The sequence below is a fragment of the Canis aureus genome, chromosome X (genome assembly GCF_053574225.1).
Source record: "Canis aureus isolate CA01 chromosome X, VMU_Caureus_v.1.0, whole genome shotgun sequence".
NCBI lineage: Eukaryota > Metazoa > Chordata > Mammalia > Carnivora > Canidae > Canis > Canis aureus.
This window is the reverse complement of record NC_135649.1, coordinates 27,802,434-27,820,972: the sequence shown is the minus strand read 5'-3', so window position 1 is coordinate 27,820,972 and position 18,539 is coordinate 27,802,434. Positions and strand designations below refer to the sequence as shown.

At 35.9% G+C, this 18,539-nt stretch overlaps 1 protein-coding gene across 3 annotated transcripts in view; it reads right to left on the bottom strand.

Moving 5' to 3' along the window:
* TENM1 (teneurin transmembrane protein 1) overlaps positions 1 to 18,539 on the bottom strand; it is a 794,498-nt gene that overhangs the window by 364,249 nt on the left and 411,710 nt on the right. The gene's annotated exons all lie outside the window — the stretch shown is intronic.

The window sequence follows — 18,539 nt, the reverse complement described above, 5'->3', positions numbered from 1 at the left end:
AATGAAACCTTCACCCAGCAGAAGAAGACAATTAATAAAGATTCGAGCAGAACTCAATGAAATAGAGACCAGAAGAACTGTAGAACAGGTCAGCAAAACCAGGAGTTGGTTCTCTGAAAGAATTAATAAGATAGATAAACCATTAGCCAGCCTTATTAAAAAGAAGAGAGAAAAGACTCAAATTAATAAAATCATGAATGAGAAAGGAGAGATCACTACCAACACCAAGGAAATACAAACGATTTTAAAAACGTATTATGAGCAGCTATATGCCAAATTAGGCAATCTAGAAGAAATGGATGCATTTCTGGAAAACCAAAAACTACCAAAACTGGAACAGGAAGAAATAGAAAACCTGAACAGGCCAATAACCAGGGAGGAAATTGAAGCAGTCATCAAAAACCTCCCAAGACCCAAAAGTCCAGGGCCAGATGGCTTCCCAGGGGAATTCTATCAAACGTTTAAAGAAGAAACCATACCTATTCTACTAAAGCTGTTTGGAAAGATAGAAAGAGATGGAGTACTTCGAAACTCGTTTTATGAGGCCAGCATCACCTTAATTCCAAAACCAGACAAAGACCCCACCAAAAAAGGAGAATTATAGACTAATATCCCTAATGAACATGGATGCAAAAATTCTGAACAAGATAGTAACCAATAGGATCCAATAGTACATTAAGAAGATTATTCACCATGACCATTTGGGATTTAACCCCAGGATGCAAGGGTGGTTCAACACTCCTAAAACAATCAATGCGATGGATCACACCAACAAAAGAAAAAAAAAAACCATGTGACCTCAACAGATGATATTTTGTCAAATGCAGAGAAAGCATTTGACAAAATATAGCTTCCATTCCTGTTCAAAACTCTTCAGAGTATAGGGAGGGATGGAGGGAACATTCCTCAGCATCTTAAAAGCCATATACAAAAGTCCATGACAAATATCATTCTCAATGGGGAAAAATTGAGAGCCTTTCTCCTAGGATCAGAAACATGACAGGGATGTCCACTCTCACCACTGTTATTCAACATAGTACTAGAAGTCCTAGCCTCAGCAATCAGGCAACAAAAAGAAATAAAAGGCATTCAAATTGGCAAAGAAGAAGTCAAACTCTCCCACTTCGCAGAGGACACAATACTGTACATAGAAAACCCAAAAGACTCCACCCCAAGATTGCTAGCACTCAGACAGCAATTCAGCAATGTGGCAGGATACAAAATCAATGCCCAGAAATCAGTGGCATTTCGATACCCTAACAATGAGACTGAAGAAAGAGAAATTAAGGAGTCAATCCCATTTACAATTGCACCCAAAAGCATAAGATACCTAGGAATAAACCTAACCAAAGAGGTAAAGGATCTATACCCTAAAAACTACAGAACACTTCTGAAAGAAATTGAGGAAGACACAAAGAGACGGAAAAATATTTCATACTCATGGATTGGAAGAATTAATATTGTGAAAATGCTACCCAGGACAATTTACACATTTAATGCAATCCCTATCAAAATACCACGGACTTTCTTCAGAGAATTGGAACAAATCATCTTAAGATTTGTGTGGAATCATAAAAGACCTGAATAGCCAGGGGAATATTAAAAAAGAAAACCATAGCTGGGGGCATCACAATGCCAGATTTCAGGTTGTACTACAAAGCTGTGGTCATCAAGACAGTGTGGTACTGGCACAAAAACAGACACATAGATCAATGGAACAGAATAGAGAATCCAGAAGTGGACCCTGAACTTTATGGTCAACTAATATTCGACAAAGGAGGAAAGACTATCCACTAGAAAAAAGACAGTCTCTTCAATAACTGGTGCTGGGAAAATTGGGCAGCCACATGCAGAAGAATGAAACTGGGCCATTCTCTTACACCATACACAAAGATAAACTCAAAATGGATGAAAGATCTAAATGTGAGACAAGATTCCATCAAAATTCTAGAGGAGAACACAGGCAACACCCTTTTTGAACTCGGCCACAGTAACTTCTTGCAAGATACATCCATGAAGGCAAGAGAAACAAAAGCAAAAATGAATTATTGGGACTTCATCAAGATAAAAAGCTTCTGCAAAGCAAAAGAAACAGTCAACAAAACTAAAAGACAGCCTACAGAATGGGAGAAGATATTTGCAAATGACCTATCAGATAAAGGGCTAGTATCCAAGATGTATAAAGAACTTATTAAACTCAACAGCAAAGAAACAATCAAATCATGAAATGGGCAAAAGACATGAATAGAAATCTCACAGAGGAAGACATAGACATGGCCAACAAGCACATGAGAGAACGCTCCATATCCCTGGCCATCAGGGAAATAGAAATCAAAACCACAATGAGATAACACCTCACCCCAGTGAGAATGGGGAAAATTAACAAGGCAGGAAACCACAAATGTTGGAGAGGATGTGGAGAAAGGGGAACCCTCTTGCGCTGTTGGTGGGAATGTGAACTGGTACAGCCCCTCTGGAAAACTGTGTGGAGGTTCCTCAAAGAGTTAAAAATAGAGCTACCCTACGACCCAGCAATTGCCTTAGTGGGGATTTACCCCAAAGATACAGATGCAGTGAAACACCGGGACACCTGCACCCCGATGTTTCTAGCAGCAATGTCCACAATAGCCCAACTGTGGAAGGAGCCTCGGTGTCCATCAGAAGATGAATGGATAAAGAAGATGTGGTCTATGTATACAATGGAATATTACTGAGCCATTAGAAATGACAAATACCCACCATTTGCTTCGACGTGGATGGAACTGAGGGTATTATGCTGAGTGAAATAAGTCAATCGGAAAAGGACAAACATTATATGGTCTCATTCATTTGAGGAATATAAAAATTAGTGAAAGGGAATAAAGGGAAAGGAGAGAAAATGAAAATATCAGTGAGGGTGACAAAACATGAGAAACACTTAAGTCTGGGAAATGAACGAGGGGTAGTGGAAAGGGAGGTGGGCAGGGGGTTGAGGTGACTGGATGACGGGCACTGACGGGGGCACTTAGCAGGATGAGCACTGGGTGTTATGCTAAATGATGGCAAATTGAACTCCAATAAAAAATTTAAAAAATAAATTAAATAATTGTGGATACTAAAAATATATTTTCTGGCAATCCTCGAGTTAGTTACAAATTATGTAGAGTAATTTCATTGTTTGACCTCTCTTAAGAGTTCTACTTGAATATTATATTTAAAAATTTAGGGTTTCTACATAGGTACAACACTGGTTTTATTCCTGCTTTTATGGGGAAAAATGCTAATCATGCTTTATAATGAAATTATCTTAGAAAATATTTACCTGACTTAAATATATTCAGGGGAATATAGAAAACACTGACTATAGATAACACCTTGAAAGTAAAGCATTGGATTTTTATAAAATATATCTGATGTCTCCTGGAATTTATTAACAACTTATTTAATTTATATATTATCATGAATACTCAGAATAAGTAAACCATTCTCTTTTTTTTAATTTTTTTTATTTACTTATGATAGGCACACAGTGAGAGAGAGAGAGGCAGAGACACAGGCAGAGGGAGAAGCAGGCTCCATGCACCGGGAGCCCGACGTGGGATTTGATCCCGGGTCTCCAGGATCGCGCCCTGGGCCAAAGGCAGGCGCCAAACCGCTGCGCCACCCAGGGATCCCCCAACCATTCTCTTAATTACAATTAATGCACTGGCTATTCATTGCCAATAAGATATAGTACGAAATTCTTAATAGGGCATATAAATGGCTGCAGCTTTATCTCCCATCCTTCCACGTCACATAGGTCATGCACTTTCATGTCTCCAAGTCATTATGTGTACTTCCTTTGCTTAGATGCCATTGCCTCCCACCTTCCTCAGTGAAGCTGGGTCTTAAAGGATAAACAGAAGTCTTCTAGGCAATGTTACCTCCTCTGTGATGGCTTCATCCATTTCTTTTCTGTGTTCTCACATAATTTATTACAGTTATCAGAGATCTCACAACATTATAATTATTTTTTGTGCAAGTTTCCTTAGGTAGGCAGTGAGGTGCTTGAGAGTGAAGTCTCTATATTACTCATCTTTGAATTCATGGTGCCCAACACAATGCCTGGGTAGTAACAGGTACCCAGTTCTTTGCTAAATACATGAGATATATTTTTTTAGTTGAAGGGACATTGGCAAATGTAAAACATACATCAAGGAATTCACATGAGGTCACAAGAATTTCTATGTATGTATATATGTATCTACTCTTTTTCACACTGAAAGCTTTATTTTTTTAAAAAATGTCTGATTATTAAAATACTAATTTAGAATTTTGATGGATTCTTGTCTCACATTTAGATCTTTCATCCATTTTGAGTTTATCTTTGTGTATGGTGTAAGAGAATGGTTCAGTTTCATTCTTCTGCATGTGGCTGTCCAATTTCCGAGCACCATTTATTGAAGAGACTGTCCTTTTTCCAGTGGATAGTCTTTCCTGCTTTGTCGAATATTAGTTGACCATAGAGTTGAGGGCCCATTTCTGGGTTCTCTATTCTGTTCCATTGATCTATGTGCCTGTTTTTGTGCCAGTACCACTCTGTCTTGATGATCACAGCTTTTTAGTACAACTTGAAATCCGGCATTGTGATGCCCCTGGCTTAGTTTTCTTTTTCAATATTCCCCTGGCTATTTGGGGTCTTTTCTAATTCCACACAAATCTTAAGATGATTTATTCCAACTTTCTGAAGAAAGTTCAGGTATTTTGATAGGGATTGCATTGAACGTATAAATTGCCCTGGGTAGCATAGACATTTTCACAATATTACTTCTTCCAATCCATGAGCATGGAATATCTTTCCAAATCTTTATGTCTTTCTCAATTTCTTTCAGAAATGTTCTGTAGTTTTTAGGGTATAGCTCCTTTAGCTCTTTGGTTAGGTTTATTCCTAGGTATCTTATGCTTTTGGGTGCAATTGTAAATGGGATTGACTCCTTAATTTCTCTGTCTTCAGTCTCATTGTTAGTGTATAGAAATGCCACTGATTTCTGAACATTATATGGTTTCACTCATACGAGGAATATATAAAATAGTGAAAGGGATTATAGGGGAAAGGAGAGAAAATGAGTGGGAAAAGTCAGAGAGGGTGACAAAACATGAGAGACTCCTAACTCTGGGAAACAAACAAGGGTTAGTGGAAGGGGAGGTGGGTGGGAGGATGGGGTGACTGGGTGACGGGGACTACAGAGGGCACTTGATGGGATGAGCACCGGGTGTTATATTATATGTTGGCAAATCAAACTCCCATAAAAAATACAAAAAACTAAAATAAAATACTAATTTAGGGGTAGAAAATTCTCTTTATATATATTTATTCTGGGGTCCATACATTAGCAAAAGAACTAGCTGATTTGGTCTGTTCAAGCTAATACTTAATCAAACTGCTGACATTGTCTTATCTGATTATGTGCATGATACAGACCAAGGCATTTTTATTTTCCCAGAGGCTGAGATGATAGTTTAGAGATATAGCCTACATGATAGAATTTTCCCTCTATATTTTAGTCATCACTGTATTAAAGAAAAAAATACAAGATAAGGAATTTTTTATTGATAGCTGGGTCATTTCAATATTTTGTGATATGGCGCTATTAACATTTCATTTATATTCCTATAGGCTTTTCTCCTCACTGTTTCAGCTAATAGAGTTTGAAGTCCCAATGTGTCTATCACTCCTTTGAGAGATTTTTTTTTAATTGTTGTTCTGAAAACACATCACTAACTTTCTCAACAGATAAAACAGAGGAACCACAGCTGGAGAAGTATGAACACCAATTTACCCTTCATAGCACATAAAATTATACTATGATTGTAGAGGAAGGCAATATTTAATTGACAGATATTCTAATACATAAATGTATTAGGACACCATCTGTTTGAGTGCTCTACTGTGTATATCTATGCTACAAAATATTTTCAAAAAATATATGGTAGGCTAAGGAGTCCTAACTCACATGTAAATCTGGGAGAGAAGTATTTTTATTTTCTTGATTTGAATTCTTCACACATTTCTCTCTTGTATTACAGTTGACTATTTACATGTTTAACCTTCAATTAAATAGTAAGCTTAGGATAGCATCCAAATCTTATTCATCTCCAGATTCCACAGTGGTCAATGCTGTGTTGACACATAAGAAGTGTTCAGCAAATGTTTATTGGGAAAAGAAATGAATATATTATTAAAACCCTGATGTTTTGAACATTTCCCCGAGGAGCCATTTGATGTTTTCTCCTGTGTTAAAATTCCACAAAGATAAAAACCTCACAACTTCTTTCTTTGCTTTTGAAGAAAACATGGCAGGGATGGCAGCAGGTGAAGTTGGATTATTTTTAAATACAAGACAATCTTTCATAGCATTCTAACACTTTGGCTTCTTTGTGTGAAACATTTAAACCAAAGGTAAAAAGTTCAGTAAAATATCTGAATTTGTATCTTCAACTAAAAATCAAACTGCAGGATAGTAGGAAACATCTAGGTGATTAATCCATTCACATGTTCAGTATTACATTGTTAGAGCCTCAAGAGTCTAAATGTTGGCTATTGCTTTCAGGTTATTTGTGGAAATCACAATTGGCTTCCCTGTCTTTTTTTTTATTTTTGTGACCCAGTTTGTTTTTTTCTTCCCTTTTAAAAAAATTTAAATTCAATTTGCCAACATACAGAATAACACCCAGTGCTCAGCCCATCAAATTCCCTCCTTAGTGCCCATTACCCAGTTACCCCATCCCTCCACCAACCTCCCCTTCTGCAACCCTTTATTTGTTTCCCAGAATCAGGAGTCTCTCAGGGTTTGTCTCCCTCTCTAATTTTTCCCACTCATTTCCCCTCCTTTCCCTTATAATCCCTTTCACTATTTCTTATATTCCACATATGAGTGAGACCATATAATGATTGTCCTTCTCTGATTGACTTATTTCACTCAGCATAATACCCTGTCTTTTCATTTAAACTTTAGGGTAACTGAGGATTCATTGTTGTTTTATATTTTGAGATGTTAGGTCATGTATATTTTTCTTTTTCTTTTTTTTCAGAGCTTTGTCTTCTAGGTTATTAAAATGCCTCTTAAATAGCTTTTTTGATAATAATAGAAATTATGCTTATCTAATATTAAATAAAACCATGACAATAACACATAAAGAAGCAATCAGCAAAACGTACTTTGTCATCTGATTCTAACAAAGTATTTTTAATGAGTGCACATCTATTTAAAGAATCCTCAAGATGCTGTAATTATTATTCATTTTCTAGAATTGTTTCACCATGAAGCTTTATGCTTCTATGGGGACTTTAATGTTTATGTTTTGTGACGGCTGCATTGACTATTAAAAAGCAATTTGGCTGACATTTTAGGTCTTTTGTTGCCAGTTTTAATTGGATTGTTCATCAAGCATCAACTCCCCCGTTAACTGCAAAAATTTCAGGCCAACGTCAGTTTACAGTAATGACTATTTAATGATTTTATCCTGTCAGTATGCAAGTTTCGTATAGATATATGCATGATTAGTTTCATATCAAGACCTGTAATTAAATAATTGAAGCTTAAACAGAATGGATATCAAACATGAACACGTATTTAATAAAGACTCAGAAGCTTATCAAAATACTGATTAGCAATTAAAGTTAGTTTTAAGTTCATCTGTGTTAGTACACTTATGATATCTTTAAAAATATTTATATAATGTTTTTGCCCAAAGTTAAAAGAGCTTCTCTTTAGCACAGCGGTAAATACAGGTTTTCAAAAGGTAATTTATATCTAATGTGCACCTAACTGCCTGAGTAAGAAAACCCATTTTAACTATTATTTTAATTGAAAAAAAAATAGCCAAAACAGAAAACCCTAGAGTAGCAATAAATACTTTTATCAATCAGATAAAATTCTAGTCCTTAAGAAGCTGACTTAATTGAATCACTATATTGTATACATGAAACGAATGTAACACTGTATGTTAACTACACTGGAATTAAAATAAAAAGTTGACTTATATATGCCTATACTATGTGGTCACCCAGTTCATGTCATACAATGTTAGAACTGGAAAGTATCTTGGTGACCATCTATTTTCACTTCCTTATTTTACAATATTGAAGTCCACATGAGTTAAAGGACTTGCTTAAGGTCACATAGCTGGTTCATAGTAGACTCAAGAAAAAATCTAGGTCTACCTTGTAAACTTATATATTCTTGGGGAATCAGAGGGTAAATCAGTCTTTTATGTATTGGTAAATTCCTTTTCTCTGTATTCCATTAAATTCACATTTCAAAACTAAAAACAAGCAAGGAAAAATAAAATAAGATGAAAATAGAGAGGGAGGCAAACCCCAAGAGAAACAAACTGAGGGTTGTTGGAGGGGCGGTGGGTGGGGGATATAATAATTGGGTGATGGGCATTAAGGAAGGCACTTGGTGGAATGAACACTGGGTGTTATATGCAACTGATAGATCACTAAATTGTACTCCTGAAACTAATATTACTCCATTTGTTAACTAAATTGAATTTAAAGAATTAAAAAACCCCAAACCTATATATAGAGTTATACACTAAGAAGCTTTATTTTCTCTTCTTTGCCCCTCTACCTCATTCCTCCTCCAGCCCCTGTAGGTAAACATTTTTACTAGTTTCTTATTCGTCTTTCCAATATTCTTCTTACCTATATACAACATATGAATATACACTATTATTTTCCCCCTTTCCATATGCAAAATATGGTATACCACATACACATTTTTACACCTTGCTTTTTTCCCCTTAAAGATACATCTTAAGATTGTTCCACATCAGTGCATAGAAATCTTCCTTGTCATTTTTTCTTGTAAGCTGCATAGTATCCCCTTGAATGGATATAAAATTTAGTTAATGTGTTTGGCAAATTATTAACAACTATTGGTTGGCTGGTGCACCTGGGTGTCTCAGTGGTTGAGTGTCTGCCTTTGGCTCAGATTATGATCCTGGGGTCCTGGGATTGAGTCTCACATCGGGCTCCCCCAAGGGAGCCTGCTTCTCTCTCTGCCCATGTCTTGTGTCTCTTGTGAATAAATACATAAAATCTTTTAAAAGCCCGACTATTTGAAAATGTTTTTGATGCTAAAGATCATTTCATTCTACCCATAAGAAGCATTTATCTATATAACGGAAATGTAAAAAATGTAGATATTAAGGTAAAGGCTAAATCTTAGTGTAGTGTGCATAGTAGTGAAGAACAACTAGAAAGACCATTACTTTCTCTTTGATTTAAAGTCCTAGTCTTAAAGCTCATTGCATAATTAAGATGTTTTCCAGGATTTACTGGTATGGGTAAGTAAAAATATATGCTATAATGAAAACATTCATAAGGCAGCACATAAGGCAGCACGTAGAAATTTTTACTTCTATGCTTTTTCAAAATCTTTCCATCTTCAGTCTAAATACATCATACTACTTGCCTCCTGCTCATGGTAATCTACATTTACCTTGCATTTTAAAATAGTTGCATTTCGCATTGGAATGGAAGGCCTGCCGATGTTGCAATAGCATACTGCAAGACAATAGGGAGACAGACCAATTAAGGTAGAAGCAGATTTCTTATTAAATGACAGCTCCCAGATTCCCATTTCATGAAACATGTACTCCTGCCACATGCCAAATTCCCATTAACTTCAAGAAGGAATTATGCAGAGAAGAAATATGTAGGCTGAAGAGGGCAGGATAAATTAGTCCAGAGCAATCCTTAAATGTCAGTTTAAAATGCAGTGACTGCTTTAAATTAGGTGTAGTCATGTTGTTTGGATTGAATATTATCCACTCACCCCCTGTCTCTGACCATATCTTCAAAATGAATGGGGCAAAAAATTGCTTGAAATAGAGAAGAGACATGAACAGCTCGATTTGGAATTGTAAGTTAAAATGGAATTCAAAGGTGTGAGTCATGAAAATGTAACAATTCCTTAAAGGAAACAGCTTAAGAGAAAGAAACTGTATTTTCCCTCAGCATATACAATATTCACACTTAAGAAAATGACTAGAAATATTTTTTAAATTTTAGTAATTCAATCTAATTCAGAAAGTCAAATTTTATTAATTGTGAAGTGAAAGTCATACTTAAAGTATAAACATGTGATAATTACCTTCAGGTGCACTGCATGAATGTTACTACTACCAATGTCCTATAGAATCCCTTATGGTCACCAGTTTAAAAAAAAAAGCAATAAAAATGCCAATTGTAGTCTTATTGCTTTTAACATGTGTAAAATAGTTTATGCTCTTAAGCAGGTGAAACAAACTGTCTACAATCTTCATAGTACCCTTTTCATGGGACATCTCAGGGTAAGTTTCAGTTTAGCTCTGTCAATATGAAAATGAGTTTCAAAATTATGAAATTTTGCTTATTAAATTAACTAAAAAATTGTCCCTTAAATGGCATACAAAAGATGTAAACATTTTTAAAAGCAATTCTCTAATTTATAATAGCTACTTGGTAGCCATTTGAAATCTCTTTTATAGAAGCTCTAAAGGAATATTACAACATACTATAAAGAACATTTTTTTTTTTTTTTTTTTTTTTTTTTTTTTTTTTTTTTTTTTTAAATTTTTTTTATTTATTTATTCATGAGAATGCACAGAGAGGAGAGAGAGAGGCAGAGACGCAGGCAGAGGGAGAAGCAGGCTCCATGCACCGGGAGCCCGACGTGGGATTCGATCCCGGGTCTCCAGGATCGCGCCCTGGGCCAAAGGCAGGCGCCAAACCGCTGCGCCACCCAGGGATCCCAAGAACATTTTTATTCAAAAGTTGATGTTGAAAAGTTATGTGATATATGTCATTCTCTGTCAATTACATAAAAAGAAATGAGCCTATTTTTATTTCTGTGAATTAGAAGGACATGAGTTTACATGAACATTTGCCATTAGATGGGACTTTCATCTGTGATAATAATCTAGCAACTGACTTCCTTTCATCCAGTTTTATAGGACTCAGGAACAAAAACCTTCTTAAGAGAAGTAACTGTTGGGGTGCCTAGGTGACTCAGTTGGTTAAGCATCCAACTCTTGATTTTTGCTCAGGTCATGATCTCAGGGTTGTGGGATCAAGCCCTATGTTGAGGCTCTATGTTGGGCTTGGAGCCTGCTTGAGATTCTCTCTCTCTCCCACCCCCACTGCCACCTCTCTCAAAAGGAAAAAAAAAGGAAAAGGAAAGTAACTCTTTACTGACAAAATAAAACCATGTAACTTGCACAACTAGTCAGCTGGGTCACAGCAGATTATTTCCTCATTGTTTCCTAGTAGATGATTGAAAACAGGTAATATTAGAGCAATTTCCTTGAAACAATGGCCTATGCTAAAAAAAAAAAAAAAAGAGCAACATGCCTTTCTAGTACTCTTTAAAAAAGACCTCTCCTTTTCTTTCAGTGACAGAATGGTAAGCTTGTTCAAAACATTTTCTAGCATCTTGATGCCTAGTATGTCTGCAACCTCTTGCAGCTGCCCCGGAAGCACTACAGTTTTCTCTAAAGTCGGAGATATCAACACTTTTTTCTACTACTATCATGATTTCTTAAACTATTAAGAAAAGGTATATTGATGCCAAGCTAAATTTGATGCTTGGAAATCAAACTAGAGAGACACAGTATAGAGAAGGAACTAATAATTCAGTTCCTGGAAATAATAGTGGACTAGAAAACCTAAAACCTTTTACACTACAAAGTACCTGAAATGCTAGGTGAACATATCATTTATCTTTTTAAATGAAGAATGGCACTCAGAAGCTAAAAAAAACAAAAACAAAAACAGACAAACAAAAAAACCCCAGAAGCCAAGCAAGGTAGCAAGGTGGGAATTCTAAATAAGAATGGCATGCCCAGGAGTTGATATAGTAGCTCCTTTGCAAATGGGTAATATAGAAACACGGGTTTTTAAGGCTAAGGTGAAAGAAGCAAGACACAAGGATTTGAGTTATCCCAAGGCAGGAAGTTGCAACTGAGACCTGCCTATGTTGCTTATATATGGACCTTTAGAATACCGCACTTCAGAAAAGGGTATAGTAGAAAAAAATCTGCCCATTGGCTCAAGGGACAAAAAAGAATTCTGTCTGTTCTGGACTGGGCTCTGGGAAAAAACAATAAAAAAATCATTCGTGAAAATACGTAAGTTTGGATGTAGCTCATACATTGAATTAGAGTTGAGTTTACACGTTCTGTGTGGTCTAGTGTTTACCAATATGAGACATTCGTATGGAAGTATCTGGACACCTTGGTGGAGGCACCTATTAACAAGATCATAATCTAAAGTTAAAAATTATCTGAGGAGACAGTCCACTTTAACCAAAGTCAACACACAGAATAAACGATAACATTAGGTCCTTGAGAATACCAGGTAATAGTGCCATTGTTTAGAGATCATAAAAAAGCATATTTAAAATGGCCAAAGGAAGAATGTAAAACGTAACAACAAAACAGTATTTGTAAAGAAAAAAAATCATGTAGACTTTAAAAAGAATAAGAAGTTAAAACTGAAAAATATAAAATCAAAATGCAAAACTCAATGGAAAATAACACAAACAGCAAGTTAAGTTGCAAGTAAGGCACAAACAAAACAAGAACTAGTGAACTTGAATGAGTATCTGGAGAAATTACCCAGAATGTAGTGCAGACAGATGAAGAGATTAAAAATCTAAAAGATAGAGTAAGGGCCATAGAAGACAGAATGACATAATACAATACAGATCTAATAAAAATTCTAGAAGCAGAAAATAAAGAAGATAGGAAGAAACAGTGACGACTGAGAATTCTCCAAGATTGATTAAAGAATCAAAAATGAGATTGTGATAAAATTCTCAGATTCAGGGAGCACAACCCCCAAGCAAGATAAATAAAAGTAAACCCACACATTAAGAACATCTGAGGCAGCCATGAAAATATACCACTGGATCTGCTATGGGTGCATAGTTGACTATCAGCCCCAATCCCTGCCTTTCTGAATTCACTACTAGGTCCACCCTAAGGCCAGATTCCTTGTGGTCTACTCCCACCCAATGGCTAAACATGGTTTGGGTATTAAAATATTCTATTCCTGCATGATGAGGAAGTGTTTTAACGGTAATTTTGGTTCTAGGACTCTCCATCAGCCTGGCCAAAACTTTCTTGGATCTGCATAGTAGATTGAAACTCCTCCTACCTATTTTTCCTCCCCCATAGATGTCAGAACCTGAAGATTCTGCCTGTTTTCTCCTGTTCCCTCTCTTTTATCCTTCAGACAGTCTTCCAAAACACTTGCCCATCCAATCTCATCTTGGCACATGCTTCTTGAATGATGTGAATTAGCACAACATCAAAGAGAAAGAGAGACTTAAAACAGCTAAATAGAAAGGGATTACCTATAATGGAACTATAATTAATTAGACTGACAGCAGATATCTCAATTACACCACAGGAGCTGTAAGATAATGTGTGGCAAGCACTGTTGATTGCCTATCCAATAGCCATTAACCTCTTTCACATTGCTAATAGAACCCTTAGTTGTTCAGGTATAAAAGATGTGCCCCACCCTGAGCTCCATTACTAGTTCAAGCAACTAGAATATTTCATTCTCCCTTGCTAGTGATTAGATTAGAAGATGGGCATGTCACCCAGTTCTGGATGAGAGGAAATCTGAAAGACATTTCTGACAAAGATTATTCTATCTGATGTATACAGAGAGAGATGTAAGGGAAAATCTGGTTTTTTTTTTCAAGCCTTTGGACATTGTCATTTTTAGGACATGATTTCGGAGCAGTTAGACATTTAGCAGTCATACCATAAAGAGTCACACAGAAGCTGATCCAGAGCTCTGATATATTGAGCTGCTCAACTGATCAACTCTGGTTCTGCCTAGGTCTGGATTGCATGTTATGACAGAAGAGTACATATTATTATTATTGTTTGAGCTATTATTTTGAATATTCTTGGTATATTTCTTGTATCAGAAAGGATTCTGATAGTTCATGAGGCAATATTTTCAAAATGCTTCGAGAAAAATGTCAATATGGGATTCCACATCTAGTGAATTTGTTAGTCAACAATGAGGGTGAAATGACAATTTCCTTTTTTTTTTAAATTTTTTTTTTAATTTTTATTTATTTATGATAGTCACACAGAGAGAGAGAGAGAGAGAGAGAGAGAGAGAGAGAGAGGCAGAGACATAGGCAGAGGGAGAAGCAGGCTCCATGCACTGGGAGCCCGACGTGGGATTCGATCCCAGGTCTCCAGGATCGTGCCCTGGGCCAAAGGCAGGCGCCAAACCGCTGCGCCACCCAGGGATCCCTGAAATGACAATTTCCTACAAGGATGGAGAATTTACCACCAACAGACCCTTTATGAAGAACTATGAGAGGATGCACTTAGGGAAGAATAAAACTGAATCTACAAGGAAGGACGGAACTGTAAAAAGGAATGGTGAGTAAAGTAAATGACAAAAACATGGGTAAATCTAAATGAGCACTGAATGCAGAAAACATAATTTTGTGTGTTAAGAGAAAATGGAACTAAAATAATCGATAATAATGACATGTAAGTGAAGAGAGGATGATCCGTATGAAAGCATTCTAAGCTCCATTTATTGTCTTGGGAAGGGGTAGAGAAACCTATTAATTTTAGACTTCAAGCCAAATAAAGATGATAAAAATTTAAGATATCTCCTGAAATAACAGAACTAAAATGAATAGTTTCTATTAGAGGGAGAAAAAGAATAAAATAAAATCAATTCAATAGAGGGCAGTAAAAGATAAACATTTAAAAGTAGTGATTATGAGAGAATGAAAGAGTGAAGGCCATAGTCACTTCAAAACCTTAACCCCAGCTCTGCTACTCACTAGCTGGGCAACCCTGAATAAGTTACTAACTACTCTGTGCTTTCGTTCCTTCGACTTAAAATGAATAATAGATTCTATGTTATAGGAATTTCGCAAAGATTAATACATTAATCCACAGGAAGTATTGAGAATAGTGCCTGACACATGGTTAGCACTCAATAAATTATATCCATTATAGTCATTAATCACTGTTGTGAAAATACCGATTTTACCAGTGAACAGAATGTAAAAAATATGGTTTCTTTCAAAAACGTAGTAAACTTTTCCATGACTATTGGCTGAACAGCATACCAAAAATATTTGTTTATGTGCACATTTTATTGCATTAAAGTTTTACAAAATCTGATGAGTGCATATTAAACTCAACTTTTTTCATTTGTCACAAATATTTCAGAACAGGAAAATAAAAGACAAAATAAATGGGAGATGGCAACAGAGCATAAGAAACGAATCAGGACATGCTGGAAATTAGATTGGATGGACATACAAATATTCTATTTCTTTCAGTAAGTTTTCTGATTCACTTTCAGTGATATGCTGCTAATTTGAAAATACGAAGCTCCTCTGCACAAAGGAGAAAAACAGAGAGGAGAGGGATCCAACCAAATGGAACTTTAAAGTTTATCCCCCTGCAGCTTCATCATCACCTCCACTTTTTCTTTTCATATCTTGGGCTTCCTTCCCCTTGAAATTTTGTTCAAATAAAGGGTTCTGCAAATAAAGTCTGAGAACCATCCCTCCCGTTAGTGTTTTCCCTAGCCTTCTTGATGCTGAACTACACATTCCAGAACTTTCTGCAGCTCCCTCAAATTATGGCTGTCACAACAGCTCCCTCTATGGGATGGCTTGATATCAGTATTGGTGCTTGATGCCTTTTAGTGATCTTATGTCTGGGTTCACTGAAGCTGCGCAATAGGGAGCTTCAAGTATTCTGTTTAATTTCCAATACCTTTCCTGATATCCGTTAACATTTAAAGTAAAGTGGTGTGGAATATTCTTTCTTATATTTATGAATTTGCTCATACAACTATATAATTAAATATTGAAATTCCATATAATTTAATATTGAAATACTTTAGTATTAAATTATAATTCTATATAATTTAATATTGAAATGTTTCAATATTAAATTATAATTTAATATTTAACTGAAACAGTTTAATATTGTATGAGTCTGTAAACTTTTCCCGTGAAGGACCAGATACTAAATATTTTAGGCTTTGCAGGTTATATGGTCTCTGTCTAATTATTCAACTCTACCATGTAGCACCAAAGTAACCATAGACAATATTTAAATGAATATGTGGCTGTGTTCCAATAAAACTTCATTTATGAAAACAGGCAGTGGGCCAGATTTGGCCCAGGGGCCATAGTTTGCTGACCCGTTGTATTGGCCTTGGTTTTCATTACCCGGTGGATTCATTTCACAAAACAGTGTTTTACTACCAGGATTATTTAATCATTCTCTTAAACTACAAAATGTTTTTGTTCCAGTAAGTGGGACTTTTGTTAAAAATTTGCTTTTGAGGCCTGAAAGAAATGTTGCCTTCATTTTTCAATATTCTGAAAGTACTTCAGCATAAGAGTCAAGGGGATGCGTTTATATTTCCAATATATTTAAAACCATAAAAAAAGTAAAAGAAGGAATTTCATCTGTCAATGTGTGTGAATTATATTCAACTCAATCATCTCCAGGAAGATTATTACAAATTTTGCATTTAAATTCAAAGATAGCAACTAATCTGCTTTTAATTTTGTTGACAGCTGAATTTCTGCTATTTTATCTACCTACAGAGAAGTCCTTGAAATTTGAGAATCTGTGTGGTTTTACTGCTTTACTTGAACTCATTTCCTAAAGAGTCTTTGAAAAAATTTAAGTAGAAATTGTATTTTTAATTAGCTGCCATTTTTAATTACCCAAATAATTCATCTTCATTTAAAACTACAGATATTGTCAGGGTCACTGTATAATGATATGCAGATTGCACACTACACAAGAGTGCCCCATTCTAGGGAGTGCCATTCATATTGGGGACACTGTGGATCACAGAGGATACTGAAAACCTGCAGACTTATTAAAACAGTCTATGGAAGATGGCTATACATTCTTATTCTAATAACCAATATTTTATGATAACTTTCAAATAGATTGTAACAAAGTCTTGAGGAAGGGTTCTTGTTCTTAGTCACATTTTAAAGGTTATTTGGTTGAGTTGTGGCCTTGCATTCCCTAAGGGAATTAGTCTCTCTCTAATAATTGTAAGACCTCTAATAATTATTGTAGCTAACCCATCTGCAAAACTTCAGCAAAGATAGAAAAACATGGGAAGTTTATATCTCTCTAGTCTAAGGACATCCATTTCTATTTGTTTCTTTTTAAAAATTATAGGTCAGAAACACTAAAAAACCCCAAATAATCGCATTAAAAATGGGCAGAAGACATGAACAGACATTTCTCCAAAGAAGACACAGAGATGGCCAATAGTCACAAAAAAACATTGCTCAACATCACTCATCAGGGAAATGCAAATCAAAGCTACAATATCACTTCACACCTGTCAGAATGATGAAAATCAAAAATACAAGAAACAAGTATTGGAAAGGATGTGGAGAAAAGAAAAAGAAAAACCTGGTGTACTGTTGGTAGGGATGTAAATTGATGTAGCCACTGTTGGAAAACAGTATCGAGGTTCCTCAAAAAGTTAAAAATAGAATTATCATATGATCTAGTAATTCTATTACTGGGTATTTACCCACAGAATATGAAAACACTAATTTGAAACAACATAAGCACCCCTATGTTTATTGCAGCATTATTCATAAAATTATGAAAGCAACGCAAGTGTTCATTGATAGATGAATGAATAAAGGAGATGTGTTCTGCGCACACACACACAGACACACACACACACCATAGCATATTACTCAGCCATAAAAAAAGAATGAAGGGTGCCTGGGTAGCTCAGTCAGTTAAGTAACCAAGTCTTGATTTTGGTTCTGGTCATAATCTCAGGGTCCTGAAATCAAGCACTTTATTGGGCTCTGTTCAGTGGGGAGTTTGTTTGAGATTCTTTCTCCCTCTGACCCTCCCCCCCACTCATGCGCTCACGTGCACTCTCTCTAAAATAAATAAATCTTTTTTTATTTTTATTTTTTAAGATTCTATTTGTTTATATATGAGAGACACAGAGAAAGAGAGAGGCAGAGACACAGGCAGAGGGAGAAGCAGGCTCCATGCATGGAGCTTGACATGGGACTCCATCGGGGTCTCCAGGATCAGCCCCCGGGATCAGCCCCAGGGGCCAAAGGCGGCGCTAAACTGCTGAGCCACCCAGGCTGCCCAATAAATCTTTTTTTTTTTTTTTAAGAGAATAAAATCTTGCCATTTGCAACAACATGGATAGATCTAAGTGAAATAAGTCAGTCAGAGAAAGACAAATACCATATGATTTCAGTCATATGTGGAATTTAAGAGACAAAACAAAGAAAAAAAGAGACAAACCAAAAAAATGGACTCTTAACTATAGAGAAAAAAACTGGTAGTTTTAATTTTAAGGAGGGGAGGTAAGTGGGGAATGGATGAAATAGATGAAGGGGATTCAGAGTATACTTACGACGAGCACTAAGAAGTGTATAGAATTGTTGAATCACTATATTATACAACTGAAGCTAATATACCACTGTATGTTAACTATACAGAAT